At 51.0% G+C, this 14,806-nt stretch overlaps 1 protein-coding gene across 3 annotated transcripts in view; it reads left to right on the forward strand.

Moving 5' to 3' along the window:
- The window catches only part of FADS1 (fatty acid desaturase 1), a 544,935-nt gene that overhangs the window by 401,769 nt on the left and 128,360 nt on the right, over positions 1 to 14,806 (forward strand). The gene's annotated exons all lie outside the window — the stretch shown is intronic.

Genomic DNA, 14,806 nt, shown 5'->3' on the forward strand with positions numbered 1-14,806 from the left:
TTATCTAATTTCCAGAACTCAATTTACAGACCATAGACAGGTTGAAGGTTTACTTGGCCCTGCCAGGATTACATTTTTTGACATCATGCCCTATATCCACTCAATAGTGTGATGGTGTGAAATTAGTGGCATGCTTTTGGAAAGGCAGGTAGTAAAGTGAGAGATAGGTAGGTAGTGTATTATGGGATTGCCATTTAGCTTGAGGCAGACTGCTAGTGTATGGGGTATAGCTGACATTGTGTCACGTGGCTAGGTGGCATGAGCTCAATGTGTGGTAGGCATATATTGCTAATCACACAAAAAAGTCAGAAGTCTATAAACAGGAGTGTTCCTTGATATATGAGCACTCCAAATCTCAAGTACTCAAAAACTAAAGTACAACAGATGAATTGATGGTTTAGGTAGAGAGTAGATTTGAAATGCAGAAATTACGGTCACCAGTTGGATGACCTCAAGGAGAAAGGAAAAACAGGAGAAAGCCTCCGCAAGGGATCATTGGTGTCCTATCATTACACAATACTTGTCCAGTGTCATCATCTGGGATGCCAAACACCTTACCCCCAACAAGGAGGAGGATAGAAGAAAATAGTTGTATCCTCTTTGTAGAGTTCTGTATAAGAAGATAGTATCAGAGGACAAAACTTACTTGAGTGAATAGTGCAGTGCAAAAAAGAGGAGAACAAAATGTGAATTAAAAAAGGATAAACATCGGAGACACAGACTATCAGTGAATCTAACACGTATAGCCTCACAGATGTCCTCCTATCTAAAAACAGTGAAAGGAAAAAATCAAGAGCAGTTGAAATGTAGCACTGCTCTTATGGTCGACATGTTTCAGCTTATAGGGCAAAAACTCCCTAGCTTTCTTCAGGACCTTAATGCTTCAGAGAAGCTGCGTCACTGTCACCAAATCATACTTTATACATACTGTTTGTCAAGTTCACAAATTGAATGATCCATTCTCAAATCCTCCATGTGGACATGATGTATCTGACATCAATGCACCACGAGGATTAGGCCTCACCTCTCTTGGCACCAGCGTATGTCAAAGAGGCCCGCTCTGTCCGTCGTTACCTCCAGCAAGCACAATGCTGGGATGGAGGCAAATATTGCTGACGCTGGATCAGGCCCTTGGTGTCATGTTTCATCATGGGGGGGTCTTCCCATTCCCCATGATGAAGCATGACACCAAGTGCTCTTTGGGTGTGTGAGGGGTATTTAAGCAAACACTGTGTTTTTCCAACCAATGTAGGAGACACACCTGTGTTAATTGAGAAAATTTCCATTGAAAGAAACCCATCTACAGGTGGATCCTTGTGTTTTGTATATACTTATTTTTCCTCACCAGACATTTAATTAGTCCGAAAGGGGGGAAAACAAACAAAACGGAAAGACAAAGGAAGAGAAAGATAGAAAAAACTTCTTAAAAGGAGAACGCAGGAGAGGGATAAAAGGATAGGGAATGTCTTAGTGGTTTAAAGAAGCATGATGTGAATTGAAGAGTATGCAGTATTGGGCACACCAACATTTAATAGTGCCAGCTAGGCTTCTGAGCAGAGCTTTGGGCTCCGGCACTCATTTTTTCAGAAATTGAGCACTGATGTTAGATACATAGGAAGAGTTGGTGAGTATGGGGCACAGTTTGACAATGCTATGTAGTGCAGTGTGAGACAGAAACTACTGTAGTGTGGTTGCATGAAATAAGAATGTTGTTCGGTGTTGGTTGAACAGGTTGTGTCGCAAACAAGTAGCACAGTGAGATGAAGTGTGTAAAGTGTATGCTTTATTTATGGCCTCTGTGCCAACTCGTTTAAAAGAGTTCAATAAGTTTAATGGCACTTTTTATGAAAGCTTTTGTGTTTGTTTACCTACACTATAAATCTATATTCCGTCTGCAACTGTGCCTTTTTCAGGAGCACATATATTACGGGATATAAACAATTTCTTCATTTGTTCTTGTAGGCACTAGGGTCATGATTTCAGTGGTGCAGCAGGTGCAGTGGCACAGGGGCCAAAAGGTTTAGGAAACCATCTGAATACCGATTATTGCTATATTTTACTACTAAACACACAATCACGAGTGCAGTTACCTTGCAGGCACTAGGGTCAGGATTTGAATGGTGCAGCAGGTGCAGTCGCACAGGAGCCAAAAGGTCCAGGAATCCCACTGAAAATGGATTATTGCTATATTTTACTACTAAACAAGCAGCCAGGAGTGCTTTGTTAATTCTTTTGTAACCATTGCTCCCAAAGGTACACATTGCCTAAAGCATCAACGTAGTAAAAGCTGTAACCTATTGGACGTTGCTGTCTACCTGCTACTTATGTTACATTCAGTGCATTTATATGGCACAATTTCACAGTTTTTGCCTGGTCCTAAAATGCTTCTGAACCTGGACACACTTAACATCTTGACATGGGCCTTTTCTATTCTATAACATTAGCACTTCAACTGTTGTAAACACTATATATATACTTATAACTTGCCACATGGGATTCCATACCAAGCATTGGCATAGCAAGAAGGTCTTACCTATGTGAGATGTATTGGCTTTGTTAATTTATTTTTGTCATATTATACAGCAACGCTAGCTTCAGTGCAGCATAATTGAAAATACAAAACAAGCATCTGCAATGCAATAGGTCTCACAGTTGTTAGCGTTTGAGCCTTTTATTTACGTGTTGGTTTTTAAAACATAAATAAAAGGCATTGTTATTTACAATGCCAATTGCATAAACTCTCGCAAATGCGAGACGTTTGTTTCTGCGGCACACGGACTAAGTGCACATTCATCAGGTTTGATAAGTGTCCCTCCACTGGCCATGTGCTGTTCACACTGTGATTCAGTTAGTATTTCTGTTTTTATGTAGTGCAAATTCTGCTAAGGTCATTGGAACACTTTACGTAATCATTGTATTAGGTTTCAGAAGAGCAGAATTTTTTTTGTGCTGTTGCCTTGTAATCTTCCCACTTTTACATCGTCGTTTTCAATCCCCCCTACCCTCCTGTTGCTGCGTTCAATTATGCTGCTTTCATCCTTTTGTAGCTGCTTTAAATTCTTCTCTACCCTCCTGTCACTGCTTTCAATTCCCTTCATTCTCCCATCGTTGTTTTCAATTCACCACCACCTTGAGGATCACCGTGATGCGCCCCACCCAAAGAGGCTTGTCTCGGCAGCCAGGGCTGGAGGGCAACGTAGGGGACTTGCACTTGTCCCAAAACTAGCACAATGGTACATTGAAGTAACCCTGCACCGACAGGCCTTCCGAACACCGCGTACCACATAACTCGTATGTTAAATTGGGTGCTATTAGTTCTCCTCAGAGATGCATTCTGGGAGTCATAGTTAAAACTTCCGATTGACTATAGTTTGTAATAGAAATCAAAACCAATGATTGGAAACGTGCAAAGGCCTGCAGCGTGTGATCTGTCAGACTGTGGTTGCAGCGGAGCCCGGGTAAGCTGCTCGAGAGCAGACCATGGCAGGGAAGGAACACAACATTTGCAGGTACAAGGAGTGTCTTAGTCTGTTTTTTCCGGAAAGTTCAAAGGAATTCTTCCCTTTTTACTTTAAAGACAAACATCTGTTCTGAAGCCTCGTTTTATTAGGTCTCGCCTAGAGATGCAGTGCAAAGCGCTGCTCGCTATCGGCGAGCCCTATTGTTGCTGACTTGTAGTCGGAAGCAGGACAGGATCTGTGCACGCGCGTACCGTAAGACATGAGCTGTGCACACGTACGGCTCCGGCGTGATTACAACTCCTGCTAGCACCATACACGTGCACATCTCCTGTCTGTGCACCGCACTTTCTGATAGATACATCTGCCGTGTGGATTCCTCACCTTGTGAATACCCCTTGTGTCAGCAACATTCGGAAATTCTTTTTTCGTAGCCTCGCGCCGACGTGGACTCCTGACGTCATAGAGACACGACCTCGATCGCGACTCCGCTGACGTCACCGACGCCTATAATAGGCCCACACCGGCGTGATGACATCAGTTCCCTTTTTTCCGCGTCGTCGACGCTAACGGTTATCGGGAATCTCTGTAGCCAACGGATACTTTGTTGGCTATATTGTTACCTTTTCCTGTTTCTCTGTATCTTATTCTTCGAAGATGTCTTCTAAAAAGACCGGCTTCAAACCTTGCAGAGAATGTGGAAAAATGATGTCCATCACCGACCCTCACAGCGACTGCATTTGGTGCTTGAGCTCGGACCACGATGTGGATGACTGCTCTTCGTGTAAGAAGATGAACCCGAAGGCCCTGAGAGAGAGAGAGGCGAAACTCTTGGTAGCTAAGATGAAAGCTAGAAAGGAGAAGTCATCGAGGTCTCGTTCTCGAAGGGCGAGGTCGAAGTCAGGATCGAGGTCTAGATCTGGATCTCGGGGGAGGTCGTCCTCGAAGTCGACTTCTGGGCATGTTTCGAAGAAAAGGAAACATAAGAAGAGGAGACATGAGTCCCGACGTCGTTCTGGTAAGGAGTCGGGATCGAAGTCGAGGTCACCGAAGAAGGTACGTTCGAAGGTGGTGACCGTTGATGTTTCGGATCCAGAACCTGAAGGTGAGGCCTCCCCTTCTGAGTCGAGGGCGCCGTCTCCGGCTCCGGCTCCGAATCCGTCTCCGAATCCGTCTCCGGCGCCGTCTCCGGCCCGAGATGAGGAGGAGCCTCTTGAGGATGAGGGTTCCGCGCCCTGAGGTGAGCCGAATCCGGGTGCTCCTCAAGACAGGCCTGAGGGTTTTCAACCACCCTTTCCTACCCCAGGCCAAGACCCATCTGCGTTTCTCAACGCAATGTACGGAGTATTTTCGAGGGCATGGTACCCCTCTGGTGCACCTTCGGGTCCCATGGGTCCCTTAGCTTTTAATTTAGGAGTCCCTCACTCCTACCCTCCAGCTCCGTTTATGCCGTGCATGCCGGCTCCGACGCCGCTGTGGCATTTTCCGGCTCCACCGAAGCCGTCGACGCCGGTTCCGGCTTCGCCTGCTCCGAGTCGTCCTCGAACACATCCCTCTGAGCCATCGAGTTCGGTTCCGACGTCGATTCCGAATCCGTCGGATCCGATGTTGGATCCGGTGGCAAAGCGTGTCAAGATGAGATCCAGAAGAGAGGCTCAACGACTTTTGGAGGAAAGGAGGTTCTTAGATTCACAATCTGACATTGAAGAAGGTGAATTGGATGAAGATGCTTTTGAGGAGTTGGCAGACGCAGGACGCCTGGATTTTTCTCCAGAGTGGGAGTTACCCTCAGGCTCTAGTACTCCTTCTAAGGACGTTCAACCCTATCATTTAATTATGAGGAAGGCTGCCAGTCTCCTTAAGTTGACTTTGCCTACAGCAGAATTCAAGTCTAATATTCTAACTGAAGTTTTGCATTCTCCAAGTTCAGTGGTGGAACCTCTTCTTCCTTTCAATGATGCTCTGACAGAGCCCATTCTAGAGGTGTGGAAGAAACCTTTGTCGGCTCCGGCTGTCTCTAAAAGTGTAGCCAGAAGATACAGGGTTGCCCCTGAGGATCCTGCCTTCTTAACCTCTCACCCTTCACCGGAGAGTTTGGTCATTCAGGCTGCATGCTCCAAAAAGAACGTTAGCGCTTTCCCTCAGGTTCCTTTTGAGAAGGAGGCGAAGAAGCAGGATCAGGTGGCAAAGCAGTCCTTCTCCTCTGCCAGTATGGCATTGAAGTCATCGAATGCCACTTGCTTGATGGGGAGATATTTACATGCACTGATGGACTCTTTGAGTGTTCTTGTTCCAAAAGTTCCTGATGGCAGCAGGAAGGATTTTGAGGAAGTCATTTCTGACGCTCAGGCGGCGGCTCGCCAGGTCATTCAGAGCGGTTTGGATACTGTAGACTCTGTGGCACGCATTATGGGCACTGCTGTAGCTACTAGGAGATCTGCCTGGTTGAAATCTTCTGACTTTTCGGCTGATGTTCAGGCGACATTGTTAGATCTTCCTTTCGATGGTTCAGGCCTCTTTGGGAAGAAGGCGGATGCGGCCCTTGAGAGGTTTAAGGATAGCAGGGCGACTGCTAAATCCTTGGGTCTTCAAATGAGGGGCTCTTCATCTGGCAGAAGATTTAGAGGTTTTGGCCGCTCTTCCTTTCGGAATTTCAGGCAAGGCCAGCAGCAGCAGCAGCAACAACAGCAGCAGCAAAACTCCTTGTACAGGACATATAGGGGAAAACAGAGAGCACGTCCTCGTGGACGTCAGGCCTCTTCCTCCTCCACTTCCTCCAACCCCCCTACCTCTGAGAAGCAGCCCTAGATCCGACATTCAGGATCATGTGGGTCCGGTTGGGGGCCGGCTTACCCATTTTCTACAGGATTGGGAATCGGTTACATCAGATCTTTGGGTTCTCAATCTTGTAGAAAATGGGTATGCCCTTCCCTTTCGGGAATTCCCTCCCAATTACCCTCCTTGCCAAGGGTATTGCACCGAGGAACATCTGTCACTTCTGCAGGAGGAAGTGTTGACTCTAATAAGAAAGGGTGCGATAGAGGTGGTCCCAGAGCAGGAAAGGGGTCAGGGATGCTACTCCCGGTATTTCCTGATTCCAAAGAAGGATGGCAGACTTCGTCCAATCCTGGATCTCAGGATCTTGAATCTCTATCTGAAGCAGGAGAAATTCAAGATGCTCACCCTTGCTCAGGTTCTTCAAGCGCTGCAAGAAGAAGACTGGATGGTGTCGCTCGACTTGCAGGATGCTTACTTTCACATCCCAATCCTGAAGTCGCACAGGAAGTATCTCCGTTTTACAGTGGGATCGCAGCATTACCAGTTTGCGGTCCTTCCGTTTGGACTTACTACTGCGCCTCGAGTCTTCACCAAGGTGATGGCAGTGGTGGCGGCTCGTCTCAGGAGATCAGGGATTCCAGTATTCCCTTATTTGGACGACTGGCTGATCAAAGCAGAGTCGTCAGAGAGAGTGCTCCATCATCTGCGAGAGACAACCCAGTTGTTGTACAGGTTGGGTTTTTCAATAAATGTACCCAAGTCTCACCTGGTGCCCTCCCAGCGCAACCTGTTCATAGGTGCGGTACTGGACACAACCGTATGTCGTGCATTCCCTCCCCCTCAAAGGATTCGCGACATACGGGAGATGATTCCTTTATTTTACAATGGAGCGGTCGTTCCAGTCCTGAAGGTCCTTCGCCTGCTCGGTCTGATGGCTTCTTGTATTCTGTTGGTCAATCATGCACGCTGGCACATGAGGGCGCTCCAGTGGTGCCTCCGCAGGCAGTGGTATCAGCACAATGGAGATCTCAGGGAGTCAGTGAGGATCTCCAGAGAAGCTGCAGCGGATCTGTCTTGGTGGGGCGTGGAAGGCAATCTGTCCCAAGGAAAGCCTTTTCATCTTCCCCCATCGGTGGCCACGGTGATAACGGATGCATCCACTCTCGGGTGGGGTGCTCATCTGGGGGATCTGGAGGTCAAGGGCCTTTGGTCTCCAGAGGAAAGGTTGCTTCACATCAACCTTCTAGAATTGCGGGCGATACGTTTGGCGCTCAAGGCCTTCCTCCCTTCCCTTCGCGGTCAGTCTGTTCAGGTCCTAACGGACAACACGACTGTGATGTGGTACATCAACAAGCAGGGAGGGGTAGGGTCGCAGTGTCTCTGCAGAGAGGCTCTGCGTCTCTGGTCCTGGGTTCAGGACCATCAGATTTGTCTGATGGCGAATCATCTGGCCGGAGTGTTGAACGTTCGTGCAGACAGTCTCAGTCGGCAGTTCTCTGCCGACCACGAGTGGAGGCTCCACCCGGAGGTGGTTCACGACATCTTTCGGATGTGGGGGACTCCTCGGGTGGACCTGTTTGCCACTCACGAGAATGCGCACTGCCTGTCATTCTGCAGTCTCCAGTATCCGATGCAAGGAGCCTTGGGGGACGCGTTTCAGTTGAGTTGGGGATGTCAACTCCTTTACGCGTTTCCCCCCATACCTTTGATTCCTCGGGTTCTGAGGAAGATTCGCCAGGACCGGGCCCAAGTCATATTGGTCGCCCCGGATTGGCCAAGAAGGGTGTGGTATACAGATCTACTCCACCTCTCCTCTCACCCGCCGCTCCGTCTCCCTCTCAGGGCAGACCTCCTCTCTCAGATGGAGGGGCAGGTTCTACACCCCCACCTCCAGACATTGCACCTTCATGCCTGGAGATTGAACGGGGCAACCTGATTTCCTTTTCCCTCCCGCCTGACGTTGTGGATGTCATCCTGTCAGCCAGGCGTGATTCCACTAAGTCCATCTATTCTTATAGATGGGCGAAATTTGTCTCGTGGTGTGGGGAAAAGTCTATTGATCCATTGAAGGCCCATTTGTCTAATGTTCTCCAGTTTGCCCTTTCTCTGGCGCAGCAGGGTCTTGCGGTTGCCACGGTGAAGGGTTACCTGTCGGCGCTGTTGGCTTTTCTCTGTTTGCCTGACCAGCCTTCTCTTTTTAAGTCTCCTGTGGTTTTAAGGTTTCTGAAGGGTCTCACTAATAAGTTCCCTCCTTCACCTTTTATTGTGCCTCAGTGGGATTTGAATCTTGTGTTGACCTTTCTGATGGGTGCTCCCTTTGAGCCTCTCCACAAATGTCCCATGAGGCTTCTTACCCTTAAGACAGTTTTCCTGGTTGCAATAACCTCGGCAAGGAGGGTTAGTGAGCTTCAAGCTCTTAGTTCCAAGCCCCCATTCCTGACCATTCATGCTGAACGAATGGTTCTTAGGACCAGGGCTGCTTTTCTGCCTAAGGTGGTAACTCCTTTTCACCTGGGACAGTCCATTACCCTTCCTACCTTCTATCCTCCCCCTCACCCTTCCAAGGAGGAAGAGAGACTGCACCGTCTGGACCCTAAGAGGGCGGTGTCCTTTTACTTGGACAGATCCAAGGACTTTCGCTTGGAAGACCAGCTCTTCGTTGGATTTGCTGGCTGCAAGCAAGGAAGAGCGGTCCATAAGAGAACTTTATCGAGATGGATCGTCCTCTGCATAAAGATCTGCTACTCTTTGGCCGGTAAGGAACCACCAGAGGGTATAAGGGCTCATTCTACAAGAGCTAAGTCTTCATCCTCTGCATTGGCTAGAGGTGTACCTGTGGAGGACATTTGTAGGGCGGCAACTTGGTCTTCCCTCCACACTTTCGCGAAGCATTACTGTTTGGATACCGAAGTGAGGAGGGACGGTCATTTTGCACGCTCTGTTCTTCAGGATTTCCTGGTCTAGAAGAGTGGACACCCTCCTCCGGGAGTGGGGACTGCTGTGGGACTCTATTCACAAGGTGAGGAATCCACACGGCAGATGTATCTATCAGAAGAACAAGTTACTTACCTTCGGTAACGCTTTTTCTGGTAGATACAATATCTGCCTGTGGATTCCTCACTGACCCACCCGCCTCCCCGTTGTCCACTCTTCTATGCCGGAGTTACTGTAATGTATATATATTTTGCTTTCCTGCTTTTGCTTAACACTGTGTGTTTTGCCTTGACTATTGTGTACTGTGTATACTATGTGCATTTCTACTGTCATTGGTCCGTCCGTGTGCCTCGATGGCACGGAAAAAAGGGCGGAACTGATGTCATCACGCCGGCGTGGGCCTATTATAGGCGTCGGTGACGTCAGCGGAGTCGCGAGCGAGGTCGTGTCTCTATGACGTCAGGAGTCCACGTCGGCGCGAGGCTACGAAAAAAGAATTCACAAGGTGAGGAATCCACAGGCAGATATTGTATCTACCAGAAAAAGCGTTACCGAAGGTAAGTAACTTGTTCTTCCTGAACACGTGTGGCCAGCTTGTAATTAAACGCGTACGACGGTGTTACATTAACTTGCAGTAGGAAAAAAACAAACAGCCTTGCTTTAAAAAAAAAAAAGCTTTCATTATTGCAAGCAAACCTACCCTACCCTGCACATTCTAGCACGTTCCAGCTCGCTAGATGCATTCCATATAGCCGCTTTAAAAAACCCTGTCCTTACGCTCCTGGTTGGGCCCTTACCTCAGTTGTTGCTCTGTTGGCAGCCGGCAGCTCCACAATCTCCACAGCCCACTCACAGTATAACTTTTTGGCATGGTGGTGCAGCAGTTATTCCTTGCCAAGTCCCAGTTTGTGGCTAGGCTTCTTAATCGCGTCGCATCACCTTTACCCAGCGCGCCCGGACAGCCAATGTGCATGCTCACTGCGTATCTTCTCTAGCCATCTCAGTGCGCCCAGACAGCCGATGTGCACTCTCACGACGTGTCTTTGAGCTTGGGCCCGGACAGCCGATGTGCATGCTCACGGCGTGCCTACAACGCGAGCATGGCGCGCTTTCCCGTATCACTCCAGCCACTGTAAAACAATGCGAGCATTATAGCAAAGTCTGGAGGCTGCAAACAGAGATGGCTGACCAGCGCCGGGTGCCCTTCGGCAGTCTTCCTGTCACCCAGGTGGTTATTGTGGACGATGAGGTGAAGGGACAGGGCGGACAAGTGCTAGAATCAATCAATCAATCAGAACACTTGTAAAGCGCGCTACTTACCCATGAGGGTCTCAAGGCGCTGAGGGGAGGGGGTGCCGCTACTGCTTGAAGAGCCAGGTCTTGAGGGGTCTTGAGGAGTCTTCTGAAGGCGAGTAGGTCTTGGGTCTGATGTAGGTGGGTAGGGAGGGTGTTCCAGGTCTTGGCGGCGAGGTAGGGGAAGAATCTGCCGCCGGAGGTTGTTCGTTGGATGTGGGGGACATCGCGAGGCTGGCGGAGCGGAGCTGGCGGGTCGGGGTGTAGAAGTTGAGTCTGCTGTTCAGGTAGGCTGCTCCGGCATTATGGAGTGCTTTGTGTGCGTGGGTGAGGAGCTTTAAGGTGATCCTCTTGTCGACGGGAAGCCAGTGTAGGTCTCTCAGGTGGGGGGTGATGTGGCTGCGGCGGGGGACGTTGGCGATCAGTCGCGCGGAGGCGTTTTGGATGCGTTATAGTCGTCGTAGGTGTTTGGCTGGGATTCCTGCATAGAGTGCGTTGCCGTAGTCCAGTCTGCTGCTGACGAGGGACTGTCTCACCGTTCTGCTTGTTTCGGCCGGGATCCACTTGTAGATCCTGCGGAGCATGCAGAGGGTATTGTAGGAGGAGGAGGAGAGGGGAACATCCTTTATAACGCAACTGTTACAACGAAGTACCTTTACGACGCAACCATTACAACGCAACTTTTACAACGACTTGCGCTGGGGGCGCTCTAGGATAGGGAATAGTTTCCAACACCTTCCCTACTATCCACGGGGACTGGAGTTGGAATAGTAAATTAAACTATTCACTATCCAGCGCCCCCCAATGCAAGTCGTTGTAACGACTTGCGTTGTAAAACTTGCGTCGTAAAGGCATGCGTTGTAATAGCATGCGTTGTAACACCATACATCCGGAGGAGACGGCGTTGACCTGTTTAGACATCGAGAGGGAGGAGTCGAGGATGAATCCTAGGTTGCGTGCATGGTCGGTGGGTGTCGGTTCTGTTCCCAGTGTGGTCGGCCACCAGCAGTCATCCCAGGCTGAGGGGGTGGGTCCGAGGATGAGTACCTCCGTCTTGTCCGAGTTCAGCTTCAGACGGCTGTTCTTCATCCAGTCGGCGACGGCCTTAATTCCCTCGTGGAGGTTGGGTGTTGGCGGTGTGTGGGTCCTTGGTGAGGGAGAGGATGAGCTGGGTGTCGTTGGCGTAGGAGATGATGTTGAGGTCGTGTTGGCGGGCCACTTGTGCGAGGGGGCCATGTAGACGTTGAACAGCGTCTGGCTGAGGGATGAGCCCTGGGGGACGCCGCAGATGATGTTGGTGGCCTCGGATCGGAAGGGCGGGAGGCGTACGCTCTGGGTTCTGCCAGGCAGGAAGGATGTGGTCCAGTCAAGGGCCTTCTCTTGGATTCCGGCTTCTAGGAGGCATGTCTTTAGAGTGTCGTTGGCAGACCGCGTCGAAGGCGGCTGACAGGTCCAGAGGATGAGGGCTGATGTTTCGCCGTGGTCTAGTTGGCACCTGATGTCGTTTGTGGCGGCGATGAGGGCTGTCTCGGTGCTGTGGTTTCGTCTGAACCGGACTTGGACGGGTCCAAGATGTCAGGCCAGTTGCGTGTTGACGATTTTCTCGATGACCTTCGCCGGGAACGGGAGCAGGGAGATGGGCCGGAAGTTCTTGAGGTCCTTGGGGTCCGCCTTGGGCTTCTTGAGTAGGGCGTTGATTTTGGCGTATTTCCAGCTTTCTGGGAATGTTGCTGTTTCGAAGGAGATGTCGATGACCTTCCATAGTAGGGGTGCGATGGCAGCGTCTGCTTTGTTGAATACATGGTGTGGGCACGGGTCTAACGGAGATCCTGAGTGGATGGAGTTCATGACCTTGCGTGTCTCGTCGTCGTTGACTTTGGACCAGGAGGTCAGGCGGTTGGCGCTGGTGGTGTTCACAGGAGGCGTGGGGTCTGGCATAGTCGGGTCGGTCATGGTATTGAAGCTGTCATGGATGTCAGCGATTTTGCGGTGGAAGAAGATGGCTAGTGAGTTGCACAGTTCTTGTGAGGGTGGGATGTCGTTGGCGCTGGCACTGGGGTGGAGAGTTCTTTTACGATGCTGAAGAGCTCTTTGCTGTTGTGTGCTTTGTTATCCAGGCGGTCTTTGAAGGAGGACCTGTTTGCTATTCTGGTGAGGTGGTGATGTCTGCGAGTGGTGTCCTTGTGGACTGCGCGGTTGTCCGAAGTGCGTTCGTGGAGCCATATCTTCTCCAGTTTCCGGCAGGCGCGTTTAGAGGTCTGCAGCTCGTCGGTGAACCAGGTGGCTCTCTTGCTGGCGTGTTTGTTGGACAGTTTCTTGAGTGGGGCGAGGGTGTTGGCGCAGTCGTCGATCCACTGTCTGAGGTTGCGGGCTGCGTTGTCTGGGTTGGTGGGTGGGTTCTGGACGAGGGTGGTGATCAGCTGGTCTTCGATGACTTTGCTCCAGCAGCAGCGAGGCAGCTGTTGGGTGCGGTGGTGCGTGGTTGGTTTGTTTAAGGTGAAATGGATGCAGCGGTGGTCGGTCCAGTGGAGTTCGGTGGTGTGGTCGAAGGCGACGTGGGTGCCTGTGGAGAAGATGGGGTCCAGTGTGTGGCCAGCGACGTGGGTGGGTGCGGTGACGAGTTGTCTGAGGCCGAGGTTGGCGAGTTTGTCGATCAGGGTGGCGGAGTTGGCGTCGTTGTTCTCGAGGTGGAAATTCAGGTCCCCGAAGAGGATGTAGTCTGTGGATGCGAGTGCGTGGGCGCTGGCGAGGTCGGCGATGGAGTCGCTGAATTGTGCTCGGGTTCCGGGTGGTCTGTAGATGAGTGTTTCTCTGAGGGTGGTGGTGGGGTCAGTGGGGATCCGGAAGTGCAGGTGTTCAGCGGTGTTGAGGGTGTCGTCTGCGTGGGTGGCGACCTTGAGGGTGGACTTGTGGACGATGGCTATTCCTCCTCCGGTTCCGTTGGCGTGATCCCTGCGGGTGATCTTGTTGCCGTCCAGGATGGCTATGGCGATGTCTGGCGCCGAGGAGTCATTCCACCAGATCTCGGTCAGGAAGGCCACGTCTGGGGAGGTGTCGAGCAGGTCCCAGAGCTCGACAGCATGTTTGCGTGTGGAGCGGGTGTTGAGGAGTATGCAACGGAGGTGTTTGGGTCTGGTCCTTGAAGGTTTGGTGGTTCTATCGCAGGTGAAGCTGCAGGTGTGGCAAGTGAAAGGTCTGTGAGTCCGTTTCGCTGTGGCTTGGAAGCAGGTGTGGTTTCAGCCGCCGTTGAGTGCGTAGAGGATGCTGGCGGAGTCTGGTGTTGTGGCGTTCGCTGGGTTCAGGGGTTCTGGCGCTGGGCGCGGTCCAGGCGCGGATTGCTCAGACGGGCTTGCCTTTGGCGCGCCTTCGAGCGCGGCCTCCATAAGAGGCGGGAAGGGAGGGAGGAGCAGCTGGGAGGCGGGAGCGGTGTATCCAATGGGGAAGAGGGGGGCGGGGCCGCGGGAACGCGTGAGCGGGAAACGGCAGAGGCAGGTAGGCAGGAGTAACGAGTCTGCTGGCGGCTGTGTGGTGGCATAGGGAGCGACCTGCCTGCAAGCAGGTTCAAAGGTCGCCTCTACGACACTGCTCAGCCCCCTTAAGAGGAGGGAAGGGAGGGAGGAGCAGCTGGGAGGCGGGGTATCCAATGGGGAACGGGGCGGGACGCAGCGGCGGGAACGAGGGAGCTGGAAACGGCGGCGGCCGGTAGGCAGGAGCAACGAGTCAGCTGGCGGCTGTGTGGTGGTGTAGGGAGCGACTTGCCTGCAAGCAGGGTAAAGCAGCATCAGCTCTTCGTGATGTGTGCTGTGCCCTCGCTGGGACACAAGGTGGATTAAAGATGTCAGCTTTAATCCAGCGACAGCTTCACATAGGCTTATTTGAGTCTGGCTTAGAGTGGTAAACGTGCTATGTAAGCAAATGGTCTGGTTTGTGTGATTTGTAAGGACAGGCAACTTCCAGTACAAATATAATAAGAGCATTCTCTTCAATAGGGGTAGAAACGTTTTACACAATTGCATGAAAATGTACTGTAAACACGCTCTGCGCTAATAGAGAGGGGGGGCGCTAATCGAGGGACGAGACAGTGCTAATCATGGGGGCGGGTGGGGGACGGGACAGCGCTAATCCAGTCAGACGGGACAATGACAATCAGGTGAACTTACACATTATCGGACTCCAAAGGCTGAAAGGATACAGAAAGGCAGGCGTGTCCTCGGGTACCTGGTGTCATAACTGTTGACAAACAGAAAATAAGCCTGCTGGATTACGTAATAAAGTGCACACGTAACACCAAGGGCACACTGTCAAGTCGTAAGCTTTACTTAACCAATTACTGCACTCTGATG

The sequence above is a fragment of the Lissotriton helveticus genome, chromosome 3_1, assembly GCF_964261635.1.
Source record: "Lissotriton helveticus chromosome 3_1, aLisHel1.1, whole genome shotgun sequence".
Taxonomy (NCBI): Eukaryota; Metazoa; Chordata; class Amphibia; order Caudata; family Salamandridae; genus Lissotriton; species Lissotriton helveticus.